This window comes from Blennius ocellaris (genome assembly GCF_963422515.1).
Source record: "Blennius ocellaris genome assembly, chromosome: 13".
Classification (NCBI taxonomy): domain Eukaryota; kingdom Metazoa; phylum Chordata; class Actinopteri; order Blenniiformes; family Blenniidae; genus Blennius; species Blennius ocellaris.
In genome coordinates this window covers 9,752,231-9,774,640 of record NC_137662.1, presented here as the reverse complement: position 1 = coordinate 9,774,640, position 22,410 = coordinate 9,752,231, and positions in this window count along the sequence as shown.

Genomic DNA, 22,410 nt, shown 5'->3' with positions numbered 1-22,410 from the left:
GCACAAGGCTCGGTCCTCTGGAATGTCAACATGCGGTTTTGTGCGAAGCCAGAGGAGCCCACATCCACAAGAGATAACACCCCACCACCTCAGAATAGGAGGAGGGGTCGGAGACTGCAGGCAAAGTTAAAGGGTGACTCAAAGTTTAACAAAGCTGCCGTGTGACCGCAACACCGGCGGCTTAATCCTCAGCACCAGGACTCACAAAGGTCTGGTTTTATAAAGTGAAGCTCTTAAAAGGAACTAAAATCTCATTAACCTCTCGGCAGAAGGTTTATTTGCTTCACTGCCAACATAATCGTATTATTTGATTTCCTGTATCTGAAGTTGATATTTCACAAAACTCTTCCGTTGACCGCTGTGGTCAGGCCAGTGTGTATCGGTCAAGGCTTCGCGCCCCAACATACAATTTGCACTGAGTAGCAGATAATGAATGGTTCATCGCTAGGTCAGCGCTCACGAGAGGGAGGGGCCTACTTGTGTTTGATTAAGGGCTTTCAAAGCACCGTGTCTAGTTCTGCATGGAAGGATAAACAAGTCCCCGTGTGTGTTTGTGTGGATGTCGGATGTGTGTAGTTAGCTGCCTCGTGGGATTGTCTAAACATTTGCTAATGGCACAATTGAGTCTGAACATTCGTAATTCACAGATTCCACTTCCAGCGAGTTTATATGCTGACTTTGCGATGTCTGAACTCAGAGGTAACAGCACTTGGAGTGCATTCGCTGGAAAAAAGAGAAGAGCACAAAGTAAACTGTTTGGAGGATAAGGGGATGAGTTGCCAGAACAGAAAAAACAAGCAGAGTTTAGAGTGCTATTGTTTGATGACTAAAGAAGCTAGAAGAAGCTAAAGAAGCTTAACCGTTTCTCATGGTTTAGTCAGATGAAAGAGTAAGAAAACGAATCTAAACACAGTAAAATCATTGCAGAATGGTTTCGGCTTCCAAAGCAGGGAAGTGTGTTGCATCAGGCAAACGTGCTATGATTTACAGCCCTGGGTGTGTTCTGCAAATGAGCTTAGTCATAATGTTCCCTGCCCAATGATGCCAATCACAACACTCACCCCACCGGTCAGACATATTCCCCCGTGTCTTGTCTTGCAGTGATGATGTCAGCGGTGACATCAAAAGTCGTAAACCCTGACGTTCACAGGCGATGTCCTGCCAAGATGTCAATCATGGGTTTTCCAGAACCGTTTTTTTTTTTTTTTTTTTTTTATTATTATGTGCACAAACAAATTGCTTAGGAGCAGGCCAGTTTTTAAATTGGATCATGAGTGTTGTTTGAATTTGCACTTTCATGAAGCAGATGACACGGAAAATCCAAATATTGCAGCAAATTACATTTATACTATAATTTCAAGTCTTATCCCGGTTTGAAAATGAGTGTGTTGTTTCTCAAATGCAGCTCAGTGTCGGTTCTCTCACTACTTCAGAAAAATTAACAACATAATTTAGCTGTTTGCTCCTGCTGAGATGTATCCCATGTTATTTATTCATTCATCTGTCTTCTATAAAGCCTTATCTAACCGAACTGGAGCTGATCCCACCTGACTACAAACAAACTCCAGGAACTACCTGTCCAACACAGAAACACATTGCAAAGTCAACTGCATGCACATTCACACCAAAAGGCCATTTTATTCTCCATTTAACCTGAAATGCATGTTTTTGGACAGTTGGGGGAAATCATAGTATATAGAGAAAACCCACGCATGCAGATGCAGAACATGTAAACACTTCACGTCCTTTTGTGTGCAAGGAGTTGAACATATTTTTATATGCTTCATTTTGTGATTTCCTGAAATAAATAATCATAACATACCCATTTTTTCTCTCATCCTTCTACTGCCGCTGTTACTCCTGAATTAGCATGATGGCCGTCTGGAAATGTTTTCCTGTGTTACTAGTTGATAAATCCGATAAAAGTAAACGGTGGCCAACATTTAAATCCCAGGAAATATGCTCACATGTAGTTTTTCTCAGGTAAGCTTAGAGCAGTATATTACTGATGGGAGGAGGGAAAGGTGGCTGTTAATACCTTGCAGACAGTAAAATAGTGCGCGGCCTGCTCTGGCCTTCGTGACAGGAGACAGACTAGATGGAGATATATGGCAGTGTGTATGCAGGACAGTTAAACACTCCAGCACTGTTACTGTCATGAGTAAACACAGGCCTGGGCTAATAAAAAAAAAAGCTTGTAAAAAAAAAAAAAAAAAGAAGTGCCCATAAATGATGTTTAATTTAAACTGTTGCAGAGGGCAGTTCGTCACAGCTACAGCTCCCAGGAGCCCACGCGCACCAACACGCACACGCGTGCACACACACAGTAAAAGGAGGAAGAAGAGAAAGGGGAGGAAGAACAGGAAGTGAACGATTGGGGGCTGGGATTGATTGAAAAAGATGGGGGCTGTAAAATATACGACTCAGATCCAAAACTGTTTTCCTATGAGACATTAAAAATTCAGTCTTTAGCTTATAGTCAATCTGAAGAAGACAGATACCTTCCTGGTTATGTACCATATCCAGAGTTTAACAGTATGTGCTCAGTAAAACTTCCCACCGGAGCAAAGGACTCAAGTTTGCACATTCTCAGCTGCAATTGTTGGCGTCTACCTTTGTCAGGTGGACTATTTTCACAATCTAAATGACAAACGATCACCATGACAATGCCATGGTGACAGACGGCGGATATTAATCACATGGCAAATAAATCACCACAAGACCCTCCTCACCCTTTTCACCTGCACTACTATTCCCAGCGAACAAGACATTCACTGTTCCCCTGAAAGCCAACAAAGTTCATTTCCTTTCACCCCTGCTACTCAATTTGTCAATTTCAAATATGCTTTCAATGTTTTGTTGGGTCGCTTTTTTTGTCCGTGTTTGTGTATCCCTCCTTCTCCTATCTAATATACTTTGTTTTCTGTCTGGCAAATAAGCCCAACCCCATCCCTCTCTGACTTTCTAACCTACAGGCTCGGGTGATTGCATGTTGCTGAAAGTTTGGGGGTAGGTTACAGGGAAACTTCTCCCTCCCTCTGTTTCTTTCTCGTTCTTTACAGTAAGGAGGTCATTAAATAAAAGTGTGCAGTGAGTGATGTGCCTCTATACCTGCCTGTCTGCTCACAAACAAGGGCCCGCTCTGTCCTGCCCAGGCAAGACGAGATAATTATAGATCCTGACTTAATCACTTACCTCAAAGCTCTTTAGTTCTCCCCCCCCCCCCCCTTTCTTTCTGGTTTTGAGTTTGCTGCCACCTGCCAATTGCAAAGTGTTGCAACATTATGGATTGTTGCTTTTTTTTTTTCAGACAGACACAATGATGGGCGTAGGCACAGTGCTGCCATCGAGGCCGTTTGTGAACACAAACAAGGGCAAACAGTTCAAGGTGTGTTACTGGCTTGAATTCAGATGCTGTGTAAACTGTGGGTTCACTCTGCGGTTAGTATCCATCTCCTCCAGGCTCCATATATCTGTGCATTTTCTGGCAAAGTGTTTGGTTTTCTGGGCTGTCTGCTAGAGTCAGTCTCGCTCTAGGTCAGTATGATGCTGATCAATAATACATGGATGCTGCAGTGCTACCTCTTCTTCACATTGAAGTCTGGCGTTATTCATCTGTTTCAGGTGGGAACATATGACTCTGGAAGTTGAACCTCAGCCCATTTTTTCAGTGAACATTTTCCCTCCCAAGCTCTGTGAGGTGGCTGGCCCCTGGCTGAGCATTAAGAGGGGTGGGGGGGGGGCAGAGAAGGCCCCTGAAAAGGCGCTTTGTGTTGACTTCGAAGGGTCTGAGGCTTTTGCCTGTCAGAGGTTGTGGTTGTAGGCCAGCAGCCAGGCCTCAGACCCTCTCATTGGCAGAGGCTGAACTACCATCTGGGCCCTTCCTGAACGGCTTCGTGAGCAGCAAAGAGCCAGGCAGAGCGGAGCTGGTGAGGTTAGACTCTGAGACTCACCAAGAGATGGGTGAAAAACAAACTAATGGCACTTTGCTGAAAATCCTTGGCTGGAGAGCTATTACTCTGAAGATCATTCCCATGGGAGATTGGGTGGTGGCCTCACACTAAGTTTTGAGTAACACCACTTCAGATCACAAGTGTGATCTGACTTGTTGGTGATTGCATTGACAATCACAATGATGAACCTAATGATGTTTGGATTGCACCAATATATTTCCTCAGGTTGGATAGAACAAATGTATAATGACCTAGCATGATGATGACAAAAAAAGATTGTAAGAATAGTGACTCATCTCAGACCATTTACATGTGATTTATTATGTTTCTTGAGGTCTGGGCTCTGGCTGTCAACAGCAGACGCAAGTGAAAACAAACAGCACAAGGTGTGCTGCTCCAACCACATTCAAGTAAGGTTTGTTTACCTTTTGTGTCCATGCTTATATAGGGCAGGAAAACAAGGTCTTGCTGAGCTGCAAGCTCAGCACCTGTGTGCTTGGCAGTAAGTATTAGTCTCTGATCTGCATGTATCAAACAACTCTCTGTTGCATTTCAGCCACAATGCTGCACATGAAATGAAATCAAAGTTTCCCTTTTCAACTGATAATAATTCATGGTACATTTAGTACAAGGAATCAAAATGTGAACCATATTGTGTTGGGTGTTTTAGTAAGGTGGGTTTCTACCTCCCCACCCCCACCCTCCAACTGTTGCAACAGAATAAAATTCCTTGGCCCTTCTGGAGCTGGCCCAAGTTAAGCAAATTATGGCCCAAAATCTTTTTATATGAACCTCTGTCACGCAAAAACCCCTCTGAGCCTCATCTCTAGCTCTCCCATCTCAAGCAATGGTCTCTGTTTTAGCCCATCTTCCAAGCAAGGCCATTATATTGAATCCTTGAGGCCTCTCGAGTAGAGAGAGAGAGAGAGAGAGAGAGAGAGAGAACAAAGTATAAAGAACAAATAAACAAGGTCCTGTGGAGGCCATTTAAAAAGATTTGATGCTCAAACAAACTACTATGTACCATTGATAGGCTTAAATCTGTTTTTCCATTATTGACATAAAACCTTCCAATTCAGTTTGGTTGCATTTTTCATCAGTCCAAATCAACTCTATATAAAGAACTTGAAATTACAAATATCTGTACAATTAGACAACACAAGACCACAATGTTATACAAATGAATTTAAGTAAGTGAATCTTACACTCAAAAGTCAGGGAGGAGGGCTATGTCTTTTAAAGAAAAAATAAACTCAAAAGCAAAGGCAACAAATTCCAGAGTGTTGGGGTGACAGCTGCAAAGGCACGCATTTCACCCATGATCTAGGATGACCAGAAGACACTGATCAGTGGACCTAAATGATCTTGAAGGAATGTCAATTATTAGTGGATTAGAAACAATCGTTTGAGAAAACTCACTGAAAGAATTGAGGCAAACAATGAAATCTTAAAATCAATTCCAAGATGTAGATGCGAAGATATCCCAGCAGACATGTGCTCCTGTTCTACGATGCATATTAAAAGAGGAACTGAAGCATTTTGCACAGAGAGCATGAGAAAGACAGATAGACACAGTAAATATGTCCAACATTGCTAAATCCCTTAAAAGCCATAAAAAAGATTAAACAAGTTGATCTCATAAAAACGTTTGGGCTACAACTGACTACAACACTGAGTTTGTCCAGTCTCAGATCAATGCCCATTGACATGTCTAGGTTTGTCTTTTAATGTGGGGAATCTAGCCCAACTCAAAGAAATGATCAAGGCTTATGTTTTATTTTGTTTGATGTCGAGAATTACATTTTTTGACAAAAGCTGTTTTTTTTTTTGAATTTTCAAATGTCTAGGAAGCTATTTCAAAGAAGGGCATTAACACTGAACAATGTCACTATATTTTTAGGAATGGAGAAGAAAAACAGCATATGAAATGGAAAATGAGATTGGTTTTGGAATACAAACATGAAGAACGTCACAGGGGAAGATAAAACAAATTCACCAGGAATGATTGAAATTACTTCTGAGCCACAAGAAAGCAGCATCATTAATGTGGATACAGATGAGTCATAAGGATAATCTGCTCCACTGTGTTAAAGACTTCTGTAAGATCTAAACATTCATTCAAATGCTATTTCCCTCCATCGGTGGCAAATAAAACATTTTAAAAACTTTATTTAAAGTAATGGATTAGATCTATACGAAGCCCTAAAACAACACAAAACGCCTCAGAAACATCAATATCATTGAATACCTGCATGGCTGCTCATAAAACTGAGTAAAAACACCTGAGGTGACAATATTCAAAGTTCCATAAAGAATCATAAAATATAGATGTTATGGAAAGTAAACAACTACACAATGTTGCATAGGGAATAGTTTGCAGCAAAAATATATACAATATTCATATATTTGAAAGAGGAAATCATGGACAGCAGGCTAAACTAAAGTACATTTTGGCAGAGTGAGCAAAGGGTTGCTTAGTATGTAAAAGGAAGCATGCAGAGAACAATATGTGATAAACATTAACAATTACGAGCACACAGACGTGTATGGACAGACCACCAAGTTGGATTGCTATTACTGGTGAGTCTCAACTATAAAACTACCAAGTCCCAGGAGAATATGTACTGGGAGTCATGCCATGAGGCCAACATTGCTGTGATTGTCCAGCTTCTTGTACATGTGCAGAATAAATATTTACAACAGGTGTGGTGTGCATCACAATAGCAGTGTTTCCGCCATCTATATGGAGCTAGCACCCGATCGGTTTCAAAAAGTTGCATTTTACCCCATTTACACTGAGATGGAGTTGGAGCATTTTTTTTTTTTTTTTTGCAAAATGTTCCACTTTGTAGCTGTTTTCAGAAAGTTGGTGTTCAGTGGCTCCGAGAACAGTCATTGTGTAAACAGACACCCAAAACACAACAAAAGCTTGAGTTTTCAATTGAAAACAAATTCCCATAATGTCCTACTTTTGAAAAATTAGAGGAGAGATTTTGTTTTGTTTCGGCAAGAGATGTCCTCATCTACCTGTTTTGGTTATATGAATTCATTATAAACAAATCCTACTGAGATTTGCACCAGAAATGGCTTCCCACTTATGGCAAATCAAACATGTAGATTCCAACCTTCTTTGGTTAACAGCTGAAAGAAAAACGATCACCATTTGATATTCTACAAAGAACTTGCTCTTGTTTGCTTGGTCCACCACACATATGACTGTAATGACAATCTCACACAAAGCTTCATGATGACACATTCATCCATTCAAATTTAGGTGTTTGGTCATATATGCTAATGAATACTAAAGAAATATATGCATATAAAATGAACAATTCACAAGGATACATGAAGGAATACATGCTAATTGTACATACAGAACAAATGAGAGAAAAGCATAGAATAAAAATAAGAAAAACAATATCTCAATAATGACAGTTGGACATAACAGACATAACAAATACCCATCATGCCATTGCAAGCATTATAGTCTGCAGAAAACAATGGGACATATCATGATTAATTCCTAGTAATACACACTGCACAGGCTGTCAATCATTTATTAGAAAAAAAAACAACAACAAACTAATCCAACATAAAAGTATGGCTTCAGCTGAGCTCTTGATTTTTGTCTTATTTAGAAAATATAGCAATGTCTTACCGCTCAGAGCCGTTGAGAAGGTGGCGGTGATGCATCTCAGATGGTTCTATTCAAACGTTAATGATCTGTCAAATAAGCATTGTAAACAACACCATACGCCAACATTGTGCACACAGTGTATCTACATTGAAAACAACTGTCTAAGATCAATACAGCACCAGAACATAACAGTTGCGACCTACAACTTCAGTTTAAAAATCTGCAATGGAACTTTACAGCAGATAAGACGCCTCGGAATGAAGTTACAGGTTTTGAGAGGAATCAATCCTCAACTTGGCTATTTAGATTTATTTAAACAGGGCCAACAGTTTGTGTCACCCTGCTTTCACCTCGAAAGTTCAGCTTGGTGTGAACCACTCAAATGGCCCTGTTGTTTACAGTAGTGTTAAGTGTGCGCCCCTCCAGGATCAGTCGGAGCCATAATCCCCTCTTCATTCCCACCGAGGCCCCGAGTGTGTGTAAGTGGACATGGGTGATGGCAGACAGGGAACGGCTCACCAGCCCACCCATTCAAGACAGCCACATGAAAAAGCACATGTGAGCACTCACAAACTCATTTTCAGACAAAAAAACACACACACATACAATATAAAACCTCAAACAATGGGAAAAGAAAGAACACCAGTGAGAGTGGTTTTCATCTTTTCTTCTAGATACTATCCTGCACTCTTTCTGTTCACCCTGTGTTTTTATGTCATGTCACCTTGTAAAAAGGCTTTATGGTCTTCCCAGGCCTCATGGCTATGAGGGCCGAGAGGTGGATTTTGGGGGCTTTAGAAGTCCTCCAGGACTGGCACTTAGCGCGAGTGACAAAAGAGCGTCTCCAGAGAGCAAACTGGGAAACTCTTTAATCTGAGTTGCTCTCCACTTAATGTTTTATTGTTCTTTTTCAGCGTTTTCTGGGAATGCAGGATGAAGAAATGACTAAGAATTTACCAGAAGGGCGAAGTAGAACCACTGAAGCGCAAAGGCCCAAAATAAAGATTATATAAACAGTGCTGTTCTGGATATAGATGACTCTTACAGATACTGTTAGAGATTCTTTCATTCATCTTTGTGCTGACAACTCAAGTCTTTATGCCGCTGGTCCCTCCACGCATTCAGTCCCTTCGGTCTAGCTTTAACAACACTCGGCCTTGTGTATCCTAAACTTCATTGTGAACCCATTCAAGTCCAAGGTCATGTGGTTTAGTACATCACTACAGTTGATGGGAGTGCACAAAAGCAGGTTACTGAATGTAAATATACTTCTTCTTCAGAGAAGATTAGTGACTTACAATGTTAAGTCAAATCTAAACTTGTCTTTCTCGCTCGTATTAATACTAGAATGAAAAATAAAATTTTCCCTCAGCACCTCCCCAGTGATGAAAACTGTTTCACTCTGAACATAATGTTTATTGCTGGTTCTTGTTTAATTTGATTCAAATTTGTCTCTATTTTCTTTATCGAGCAGATAGTATGTTTGTATTTTGTTATATTCTGCTTGGAAACATGTGCATTTCCAAAAAGAAGTTACCTTTTTTATGTTTTATTCAGTTGCTAGTTTGTTATTTCTCTGATGTAGTTTCTTTGCAATGTATTGTTATTTTATTCATTTACATTGACCTTGAGCATTTTAAATGCATTTACATAGAATGTATTATTATAATTTTTATGATGATTATCAATATAATTGTATTATTTTTAAGTAAAACATGCAACCCTCTTTCCCTCATGGAAAGTAAAATTGTGACAATCAGCTCAAAACTCACAGACTGCATATACTTCATTTCTTGTGAAGGAATTTTGGGTTAAATTCCAGACTCCATGTATTTTCATAATCTACACACCGACAAAACGTCATTTGTTTCTTCTACATATCATCTTCATTTTCCTGTCAATAAATCAAATTCACAGGTGAGCAAACAACATAAAACTCAACTTTCACATTCAACAGCATTCAAATAACTCCAAAGCAACATAATGAATGTGCTTCCTCTGTCAAGTGATAATGTTGAACTCAATCCTGGACTTTGAGTGTGCGTGTTTTTAACAATATTGTTGTTATTGTTAACAGCTGTTGGGCTCAGCAGTGAGTAAAAAGGACTGTAGAAAGCCTGTGAGAGGCTCACGTTGTGACAGCTTTTGTACAAGTGTATGTTTTATGATAACAATGTTTCTCCATCACACTCAGCTCTAGTTGTGGAGGTTTCCACACATTATCATGCTTTATTGTCAAATATCAGAATTGTTTCATTACATCTACCTGAAGGATGTGTATCCTTGCTACACCAGACCACAGAAAACGCTTCGTATTAAAAAAAAATCAGTGTCCACATGAGGCTCTGCATTTCTTTCCACTTGCTGGAGAGGTCACACGACTTGAGGCAGGTTTGCTACTGTCGTCATTTATAAGATGTGCGATGCTATATAACTGTCATGAGAATTCAACACGAGAGACTTAATGGGAAATCCACATGACGCAAAGGAGAAAAATGGAAAAGGTGATCTTGGTTGCATGTTAATCTAATCAGGTAGGTGTTACCCATCACCAACGAGTCTTCATATTAGCAACTGTAATCTCTTTATAACCCGACTCATACCTTTTCCCTGCTTCTCCTCTAACATTCTATCTTCCGGTCCATGTGCAGGCCTGCAGCCTCGGGTCTTTATAACATCCAAACAGAGCTAGTGTGAGGCCTCTTCGAGCAGCTACACTTTAAATCATGCAATTAGTGCTCAGCTGGGATTTATACTTTCTGGCAACAGCACTTCTTTAGTTTAAATATGACCATGGGGGAGACAACCCAATAAAAAGCAATGCAACGATTAAAACACCCTGAGACTGATTTTGGTCACATATCACTCAAGTAGTGTATTTTTTTTTTCCAGTAGGAGTTTTTCATGTGAAATGTTGTGAGGATGCAATGTTTGAACAAACCCGCAGTTTGTCTACCCCATTTTCTACATCTAATCTTTCAGGCGTCAGTCTGACCAGATCTATGTTGTTTTTCTTCCAGGTCAAATAAACACGCTAAAATGACTATAATGAACAACAAACTCTAATGGCTAAAACTGTTGTTACCAACGTGAAGACTCCAACAAAAGCAATAACTGTTGTACTCAGCTTTGGTCAGATGTTGTTTTAATTATCCCTTTGCATTTGAGTAACAGATTCTATATATACACACTCAAAACAGAAACCCTGTAAACACTGGATCATACAAATGCCGTGCTGTGAGAAACCTCCAAAAACTTGTAACAAAAGAGCCCACCACAAATTCTTGGCTGTCCACTCATCTATCTCTGCCTCCAGTCTATAAACCAAAAGCACCAAACATACAAGACCACAGAAATGATGCAGATGAGTATTTAGGAAACTGACACTGCAGCATATACACGTGTGTGCCACCTCTGAGACCTTTCTTCATCCCAACTCGCAGACATATCAACTGATTTACAGTGCACAGCCACAGAGGAATAGGACAGATCGTTTTCACGTGGAAACAATGGCAGCTGTCATCCAAACACATTTGGACCAAATTTGATCATCATAACAATCCTCATCAATCACAGATGAACTAAATATGAATTTGTGTGGAGGATGAATCATGTCTGATTAAATGAATCCATTTAATTGGGCAGGCAGCCTGAAGATGAGCAATGAATGAGAGACGTTCCCTCAAAAGTGATTATCCATTAGCTCGTCAAAGAGAAGGGAGACTGTTACAAACACCAGGTCGTCTTGTGCTACTGAGACAAGGTTGAGTCATATGAACAGTGACAGATTGCACAGCTTTATCAGTCATGGAAAAATAAAAAGCCTCATGTATTCAAGTGGGTTCCCTTCAAGTAATTCTACAATTAGAAGTTTTGACTTTAAATAGATGTGAAATATCGATAAACATTCTTGACTGGACTAACCTTAATTTGAGCATGTGATATATTACCCCCCTATCTTCTCCTCCTCCCCTTCTTTTCCATCCCACCCTGAGTGTGACTGCTCATATGGTTTCCTGTGTGGCGTACTCTCCAGGTTGTGCTCTGGCAGAAAATTTACGATGGAGGATGTTTGGTCTTCCTCGAGCCTCAGGGCAGGAAAAGTTGTGAAATATGCCTAAGTCATAAAAGAGACCCACTTGTTGTGTTCAAGCAGAGCAAATAGTAACACATGACACACACACACGCACACACACATACACACACATGCATGCTTGCGTAATTCTCAGTTCTGAACCACAAACTTGTGGATGCATCTGATTGGATTGGTTGTGTGATGGAGGAGAGAAGTGAAGGAAAGAGAGAGGTTTTAGGAGATGGAGCCTGTGTGTTTCTTGGCACTCGATTCACACACACTGCTAAATTCCTTCCACAGAAGAATGCACAGTATAAAAGCCATTAACTGCAGAGGTTATCCAACAACAGCCAAGCCCATTTACCATGGTATAATTTACTCCCTTGTTAATTATCTGAAGGTATTAAAATACACCAGTTTGACCAAAATTGGGTCTGGAGTGTTGGACTGTGGTTTTAGCCATATATAAAGGAATTATGGTGCAAAATGGTTATTCACGCGTGACTGTTTTTCATTGGACATTAATTCGTCTTTTAGTTGTGAGGTTTAGGGTTCTTTCCTTGTCATCCATGTTTTGCCAGATCGAGGTGATCGAGGTTGAAGATATAAATTGCTGATTACCTTCAATAAAATGGAACAAAATGAGATTGTGCTAAACCACACTTGTGTACTTGTGTGTTTTTCTGCCGTCAACAATACGACAACAATGTGACGCTGCCCGAGGTGTGAAAGTGTGAAAACTGCATATATGTATTTGTAAACATTTATCTTGCTGCAGCCCGAAACTTAACAAAGTAAAGCTTCCATGTTGGGTGTGTGTTGTTTTTTTTTATCTTTCAATAATAAGCCAATTGGATAGACTCCAGTGAAAACAGAATGAGGGACGAGATGGTAATCTATTTACCCATTTTTACATCCTTGAAACTACAGGGCTCACCTCAGTGCTCAACTGCAGAAGGAAGCCATTAAGCACTTTCCCCAGGCTGATGGTAAAACCACATTTTCAATTTCAGTAGTCCAGTTTGTAGGGCGATGCTGTCCAAAAGTTATTGATTGAAAACTCACTGATCATACAAAGGAATGCTGACCTGCATTGGAACACAGCATACAGTGGGTGAGTGAACAACAATGAGACGCTAGAAAAGCTGCTGAAATCCTTTAATGGGACTTTTGGAACCACTGTTAATCCCCTGTTTACCCCCACCTCTCTGTCCATGTGGCTCACGTCTCCCCATTGTGGCATACTGTAAAATTATGGCCCAATTAAGTTGGGGGCAAGAGGAGGGGGACGGGGTGCCGGTGGTTAAGTTTCAGGGTTTGACTGCGGCTGCTGCTATGCTTGGCACGATGCTATCTGCACAGACTCAGGGGACCGCGATCTGGCCTTCACCTCCCCCCCAGCTCTGTTCGCAGCCATGGGTGCAGACAGTTTGGTGCCAGGAGGTCCGGAACCAGTAATGGACCAGGTGGTGACTAATGAGCTCCCTAACACACAAATTATAGCAAGTGGTGTGTGGTACATCCCCCTGCCGCTGCTGCAGAGGTCAGGGATGTAAACCTATACCAATCAGCCATGCGATTATAACAGTATATTATAGCAGTATTTTATAGGCCTCCTTTTTGTTTCCAAAACAGCCTCAGTGTCCACAGGCCAGGACCCCATTATGTGTTTTCTGGCATCAAGATAGCAGCAAATAATTAGAGTCCTGTAAATTGTGGGATTGAATCACACTTGTTTGTTCAGAACGCTTGAATTCAGAGGGAATTCTTCTGCCAGGTTAACACCTTCCACATTGTTTGAAGTGTAGAAATGCATGATACGGTCATGAAATAGTGTTTCAAAGGCATGAATTGACGTGGCTGAGGACTGATTCATGGAAATGTGATGCATTAAGTCAGTGTTAAACCAATAACCATCATTGTTTACCAGGTATTGTGGCACTTTCAGCAGTAATTCATGACTGTGTTGATACGTCTATGTTGTGTTGTCCTTGCTTGACCCCTTTTAGTAGGTTTTTGACCTTTGCTGTCCGGGACCACACAAGACAGCTATATATATAAAATGTGTTCACTAATGCAGAAACAAAAGATCACAAAAATATTCACACATAATTGTGCAACGACTTAAATGGACTACGTCAGACTTTCATATGAGGCTCCAGCCTGAACCACAGCTGGGCTGCATAAGTTGGTCACTGAGCTGCTAAAGTGACATGTATTTATATGAACGTTTTGCGCATCATTTCCAAGAAATCATTTGCTTTCCAAAAGCGCGCGTGCACACACACACACACACACACACACACACACACACACAAAGTGTATGATCCTCTGCTCCACCACTTCTTGGCACCCATTGGGCCTGCAGTTAGTGCAAAGATAAACCGAGTTACAAAGAGATGTGGACGTCATGCGAGGGTGTGTGAGCCATTTGCTGTATCACTGACACCCACAAGAAACCAGTTCCCTCATCACCTCCGCCCAATGGTGGATGTTTTCCTGCAACCCCAAACACATCAGTTCATTTCTGACACAGTTGTGACAAATTACAAACGGTTCCAGTGTCGGTGGGTTTAGGCGGTCCGTGCCGGTGGGAGCACCACATGCAGTTTGTTTGGAGATGAAGAGGCTGATGAGGGCCAAACTGTTGCAAGAAACAGACTGTACACACAAGTAACAATAGAGCGCTGAGATCTACTGTTGGCCATATGGTGGCACTTAGTTGAACTCAGTCACTTTTACATTGTTTAATTTCATATATGCCGGTTTAAGAGAAAAAAAAATGTGTTTACTTTTCTTATGGAATTTGGATTTGTGCAATGAATAAATATTTACACACCAGATGAAAAGTAATTTCTTAGGTTTATGGTGCCTTCTCAGGATGAGGACTGTTGGATCAAAAGGATTTACAAAACAGAACAGTTTACGAGATATAACATATGTATTTGGTAGTTTGATCATCCAAAGTGTTGTCATACTGGTACACCTGAAATGCAGCATCCCATTTGAGTTGTAGGTCAATGTGATCCACCTTGCATTAGAGACAGTTACGGACAGAAACACGAGCCCACAAACTAGTGGAGGTCTTCTGAACCTGAAACTGCAATTTATAAGGTTAGCTTTAAGTTACCAAGTGGATGATTCTCTGCTCAGCTAACAGAGAGCTGATTCATTTCAGGGGTGAAAGGTGATCAATGGTCCATTGCATCAGATAAGCACCGTACTGGGTGGCTGGATGGGTCCCTTCTCAGACGCTGTGGGAAAACAATGCAGTCACTCAGATGCACTCAAAAATTAAGGAACAATTGGAGCTTTTCAGAGCAAGTGGAGAGGTAAAAGGGCAGGTGAGGGGTGCAACAGAGGCAATAAAGCCACTGTGATTAACTTGAAAATACGGAGATTTTCCTCAGCTGATTGTGTTTATAGACAGTGAAGACAGTCAGAGGAGAAGACTTGCTTGGATTTGTATTACGAGACAGACACTGTTTGGTATTATTGTTGATGGATCATGTGGTAATGGATAGAAGATGGGGTACACACAGAGATCCATATGGAGAAAGTGATTGAGGCAGCATGAAAAGAAGAAAAGAGTCAGAAGAAAGGCACCATCTTTGCTCCTCGACACTGTAATGTCTTTCTCACACAAGCCATGATCTCATACGCCTGAGCAGGAACACCTGTTCAGAGCTGGCTGTCTCTGTGGCATATTGATATGTAGCTGCAGAAAGGGAAGACAAGAATACTCATGCAAAAACATCTGCTCAGCTGGATGCTGTTGAACAATAAAAGTCAGAGATGTAAAGCTGCATTAAGGTGGCATTGATTAACCACATGGGACTGAGCAGACATGGCAAGTTGAGCGCTTGAGTTGAAATCAATTCAACATTTTTCCTTCAGAGATATGTCGAAGTGACCATTGATATAGTACAATGTAACTTTAGGGTATCAAGTACTCTAAGTCTGCAATCATAAAATAGGTTTGGCACTTTTAGTAACTGCATGGCAATGAATTAATGAGGGTCAGTTGAACCAGTTTCGTATTCTTATAGCCTAAATTGCATGGCATAAGTGCAAATGGGCTTTTTCAGGTCTATTTTTAGTTATTTTAGTGGCTTAAAATATAAATATATGGTTCTAAACATTATTTTTTGTCATTTTCTCTTGAATCAAGTAGTAATGCGTCAAAAATACACCAAAGTACACTATATTTTAAAACAAACAAGTCCCTGAGTAGCTGGGCACAGGTGTATTTGCATTTCTGGGTACTGGAAGTAGAAATAACAATTGAGTTTTTGTGATACTTGACAAGGCATGAACAACGCACAATTTATCAAGATCTTACAGTATTCACAAATTAGCCTCTAGAAACAGTTGATTGGAATTGCAATGGCTTGTGTTGAATCTCTAATCAAAAACCTGGAAGCACAGAGTTTACATTTAATGAAAATATGTGTACTTCATATGAAGATATGATAGCAAAAAAAAAAGCTCAGTGCAGGATTCACAACACTATTTTATTATGTTTCATGTTAAGATGTCATTTCAGTGTTTGCATTTCTCTCTTTATATATGAGGCTATAAATATATTCTCAAATTCTTCATTTATTTAACTTGTTGCACTTTATTGTTCACCTTTACCATTTATTACCTCATGCTGTGAGGTCAGATTAATAAAGTTCAATTCTCCAACTTATGCATGGTAGGAATTCACGCAGGCCTGCTGAACATATCTCCTCCCATTGTGCATAATTAAAATAAACTAATGATTTCTGAGAAGTAACTCCTCGTTCCTGCCGTGCCTGCTGCATGATCCCTGCTGATGGTTTCCATTGCATGCCAGGTTGTGTGTACACAGGTCTAAGACAGTGAAGTGTGTTACGCTGCGGTCTCACTTTGCATTCCTTTCAGGGCCAAAGCAAATATCTCTTTGCTCTATGACACAGTAATAAACAATAACGAGTGGGCTTGGAATTATATGCCCATGTGAGAGCAAAATGTAGGTCACAATGATTGAGCACAGGAGAGGGAAGAGGACAAACAAAGTCGACTGTACTTGGACATGGATGTCCTTATATAATGAATGCAAAAACCTGAATTTTTATGTGTAGGAAGTAGCAATGGTCAAATTAAATTAAGCCAAACCAACAGTGACCTGATTGGCATGAAGTTCCAATCACTTCACGATTTTACCACTTTGAAATGTTTCTACATATATTCCTCTTGTGACCTTTCACGCTCAAGATACAATTTCTTTTTTTTTTTTTTCTGGTCATCTTCGTTCCTCTTGACCAAAACTCTGTGAACCCACAGTGAAAGTCTCTCATTTGACTAACAGCAGTTTTTTTCTCTGGCATTTTGGTATACTAAGAAGAGAGTCGAATCCACATCAAGGATGATCCTAGCAAAGTGAAACTTTTACTGAACCCGCAAAATACTTTGCCAGTCTCTTTTCTGTACCATACTTGATTTATGACCATCTGCGCTGCCAAGATTCTCCAACTCAGCCATGCTAATTGATAACAGTCCAGTTTATGAATGTGGATTATCACTCATACTTTTGTTAGTTGTTATTAACTCTCGGCAAGAAGTACACAGGGAGTTGTTTACGCAACATTTGATATTATTAGTATCATTTCATGAGTGCGATTGAGATAAGAAAAAGTTACAGACTCAAATGGGTTTTGCAGAGGTCACTGATAGAGAATACATCAATGAATGATATCTTGTGTCCGATACATAAACACAAAACATGACATAATGTTCTGAATAATTATTTTTGTTTTACAAAGCAGAGTGTTGACAAATCATATCGCACTCTTTTTAAATGCCAATGTGAACTGTGTATACTGCTCTGACTCTTCTGTGAGCATCAAACATCAATGGACAAATGCAAAGTATTGTTGTATTCAGTACAAAGAACCAGTCAATTTAAATACATGCTGAATAGTCACTTTAAAAACTATGAAAACAGAACTTTCCCAGAATTCATAAAATTCATGAATTCACAGAACTTACCCAGATGCCTCAGACACGGCGTGAAAAGTGAAGATATTCAGGAAAAAAGCTGAAGCAATAGCTTCTAATAATTCTACTACTAAAGGCTAACCCTTGGCAAGAGAGACAGCAACACTGCAGCACAACAACCTTTTTCACTCGTCACAAAGAATAACGACTCAACTAAAAACTTCTTATAAAACTAACCATGCAACCAGAGAAAACTAAGCTCTGACACATTTATTTGACTTGTTGCATTTGTAGCACTGCCAAAGATGTATTGGTTCTGCTGGACTGCAGTATTCAAAATATTGCCTTATTGCATATGGTCTATTGATCCACTTGTGATCAGCTGCTACATCTGGATTATTAAGATCATTGAGATTAAGATAGAATAAACAATAGAGACGAAGAGCTTTATTTACTAAAGATGTATTTTCTTTGTTGTGCCATGTAAACAGGGTCTGAAGCATGCGAAACCCTCATTCCAATACTTCTGTTTGCACATGATGTCACTCATGGTGTCATTCTTAGTAAATCACACCTACAAACTGAAATTGCATCATGTGAGTGTGCAGTTTAGCATGCTCTATGCAGGATCTTAGTAAACCCTGCCCTCGTTCTCTGCAAAACAAAAGATAAAAAAAAAAAAAAATAATAGAAAAAAAAATTAATGGCAGGACGTGTCCACATCGTCACACCTGCTGAAAGCACTTAGCACAAAATGCAGCACATTTAACATATATGCGTCTGCAAAGAAAGGCAAGTCCCTTTGTGTGATTCAAAGATTATAGTTGATGACAATAACAGACAAGGAGAGGTGAGGGTTGGAGAGGTGGAAAAGGAGAAACAAAAAACATTTTGACTTGCCTGCTCTGTAGATCACTCTCACCCGCGGGTGCAGTCAGGAAGGACTCGGCTGCTTTATCGACTGCTTGGCAGCCCGCTGTGTGAGGAAGGATGCAAAGGAAGATCAAGTTGTCCTCTTGCTTCAATCTGTTATAATCCAGCAAGAGTTATGACCCCTCTCAGGTTTTAAGGTGAATTTTCAAGTACAGTGAGTCAGGGATTTGGATCTTGTGCTAGTAGATGACGTCAGTAAGAACTTGGGAAAAAAAACAACAACAGTTGGATGAACAGATTTCACATGAATACTTCTTCAATCTTGAAATATGAAATCGCATGTGTACCTTATGATACTGATTGAGACCTTGGCGTGTTTTTCATCATTGGATCAGGTGAATCTTTGGCTGGAACAACAGCCACACCTTCTTCAATTTGTAGCCCAAACTGAAGGTTTCTATTGGAAGCCCCAAGATGTTTCTCTCATACAGCGCTTGGTTGGAGAGGTACACAGAACAACAAACTCTCTTCCAACCAATACTGGAATAGAATTACAACATAGACCTGCAAAGTCTATGTCTATGACTAATACATAGTCAGCATGAAATATATATGCTCCAAATTGTCTCTGTTTGGCTGATAACATGACAAAATCAAATGGTCAGCAGTAAAAAAGATCACAGTTTATATCACCTTCTTTGGTGCTCTGTTACGGCTCATAAAAGTTTGGTCTGAAATCTATCTTATTGTTTACAGTGTGTTCTGGTTAGTTTCATCAAAGCTTCGACTTCTCTCATGTGTTCAGTATTAGTGGCACACCCAATTTTGACTTAATGCTGAGCAAAAAAAAAAAAAAAATGATCATTGGCCTCGATCACAGAAACAAAAACATGTTTACCATGTGCTGGAAGTCACAGTGTTCATTTTCCTTTCAGAACGTCCTCTATATTGTGTGCTTTGACTTGTCAACCGTGACGTACATGGCTCAAAGACATAACGGGGACAAGAACTGGCAGAGTAAAAAAAACAAAAATACAGAAAAAAATGTCTGTTTCTGTTTGGGTCATCTGTCTGATCTGTCATTGTTATTCTGCAAGCCTACTCGGGTTTAAATGTTCATTTTCACTTGAAGATTTGATGTACAGTTTGATTGTCAAAAGTAAAAGTCGCTTCACAGGTGACTTCAAGAATTCTTGATAATTTGCTATTTCTATTACAGCAGCTCCAAAACAGGATTGCTGTCAGTTAGGAGAACTAGTCGAGTTTGACCCCCCCTCCCCATATTTCGATGACATTTCCTGGAACAGAGCAGACACATTTCTTCTGTCTCAGAGATTTTTTCATAAATTTTTTTCATCATTTGAAAAATTGGCAAGACCAACCACATCCCAATCACTTTGACACTTTTGTGAATTCAAATGTCTTAAAACAAACAAACAAACAAACAAACCACCCATTGTCAGATTGTTTTCATGATGAAGCCGCAACATTTCAAACTGTAACCTCTGTGTTCATTTCATCTTTGTAAAGACAACAAAAAAAATCCTCATTTACTTTCTTCACTATAGTTTACTGTAATATGACACTTGCTTTACTTTTCTTTTGAAGTCTGTTGACAGTAATGGTTTAAAGTAAGAAAACAGCCTGATGACAAATGATTGTGTTAACTGGGAGCCAAGCTGATGCAGATCCCCTTGCTGCAGTTTACCAATGCTTTTGAAGTCACTTCATAACAGGTATATTAGTTAAGGTTTCAAGAACCCTGGTATTTATACACCTTTTAGTCTGTTTCCTTTTCACGTTACCAAACTGCTTTTACACTGTTCTCAACAAGTATGCACATGACAGCCCTCTCATATGTAACAGCTATATATGTATTTTTTCAAACTGCCATAATATATGTAATGTTGTAACATAATGTCTTCATTTTAAATGGTGAAAAACTTTTACAATGGGACAAACCATGAGCCTGTTAAAGCACAAGTCAGGACATTTTTTCTCCTCCTTCAGCTAAAAGCTGAAACTATTTCGAAACTGGAGGATTTATATGTTACATTTTAAAAGCTTCAACAGCCTCTGGGTAGAGAAGAAGATAAGACGTGGAGCCAGTGGGAAGTATTCAGCTCCACACCTGCTCATTGGTGCATCCTGGGAGAGACTGTTACTCAACCTCCTGGAACAGCCCTTGTTAGCACCCAATAGGAACCCCCCCACCCCAAAACAAATAGAAAATATTAACAGTGAATGGCTCCTGAACACACCCACTGCAGCATGGATAGCATGAATAGCCTTTCCAGGATGGGATGCTGCTTTAAAAAAAAAAAGTACTTAAGTAAATCTCCTCCACGTGGTTTATTTATTATCTGTGATTCTGTTATTCTTCCCTGCAGTGAGCGTCTTCCTGAGACCAGGGCCAATTGTCTCACTTTCTTTCTCTCCTGTTTGGGACCTGCCGACTGCTCCTACTGCAGAGAAAATCTAAAAAGCCCCCAAGGCTCTCCAGCCGTAATGAAAACATCCACTGATCCTGCAAGACGACACATGCAGCCTCACCAGCAAACACTCACCTGAAAGACGGCCATCCTTTTCCTTTCCCACTGATTAAAAGTGCTTGAGGGGAAGACATGAGGGAACAGTCAACTGCAATAAATTGTTAGTTTAATGTCGTGTTGCGGTTTTGAAGGGTTCTTGTCTCTAAACTCTGAAAACACATTTCACGCTTATTAATTAATTCCTGCAAAATAGTTCTTTAACTTGAGTGTTTGTGTGAATTCTATGAAGACGTGTGTGTGTGTGTGTGTGTGTGTGTGTGTGTGTGTGTGTGTGTGTGTGTGTGTGTGTGTGTGTGTGTGTGTGTGTGTGTGTGTGTGTGTGTGTGTGTGTGTGTGTGTGTGTGTGTGTAAACAGTGTAATGATTTTTATGTTATCAAAGAAGCAAGAAAAAATAAAACACTGAGCAGCTGTGTTTATAAGCTGCTTTCCAGATGTGGTAAATTTTGGTCTGTTTGACATATTGATCCTCCACAAGCTGATGAACTCAGATTTTTGATCGGGCTGTGATAGCAAAGCCAGGAATCAATCAAAAAGGTGTGACTTAGTCAGTTATAGATCCATTTTGGATATTATTATAGTTCCCATTATTACAGTTATAAAGGAAATTATTTGATTTCTACTCATTGATAACACTAATGAAGTCAAATATATTCTTGTCTATGGAGGAATGAATAAAACTGAATTTACTTTTTTATATTTGATTAGATGTTTCTCTTTGACGCCGTTTCTCTTGTATCTTTCTTAAATATTTTATCCAGATATGTGTCATTCTGATGTTTTTCTTCTGAGTTCTTCAAATGTTTTTGGAGCCTTTTCTTAGATTACACAGATCACAAACACCACATGCTGCTGTTCCCACAAGCTAACTTGACAATCTCATCAGCCTGCACAGCGTAAGCAGCAATACTACATCAAATAAAAGCTGTCATCAAAAACTGTAGGCTGAAGAACATCTTCTAGATCAAAGAAAGTGTATTATGTTACAAAAACAACCAACAATTATTAGCAGGAAGCTTTTCACTGTAGGGATTAAAAACTATCCCCTGTAACCCCCTACAATAGATGCATACACATATCCAACATTTACAGGTTACAATAATCTGGCACAACTTGAAAGCAAAATGTTGCCTACGTTTTCAACAAGGTGAGGTGAAGAACGTGTTTGGGTCACATTGAAATAACAAGTGTCTCCCTCATTAATGGCATTTACCCTGGATCAAGGAGTCTCCTGGGAAAAAAAACACCCCAGAAATCACATAGACGTAAACACATTTAGTCCATGTGTAAAAGAACAAAGAGAAAAGAGAAAATATTTCACACCAATCTAGCACCCTGAAATTGTGAGGCACTGCAGC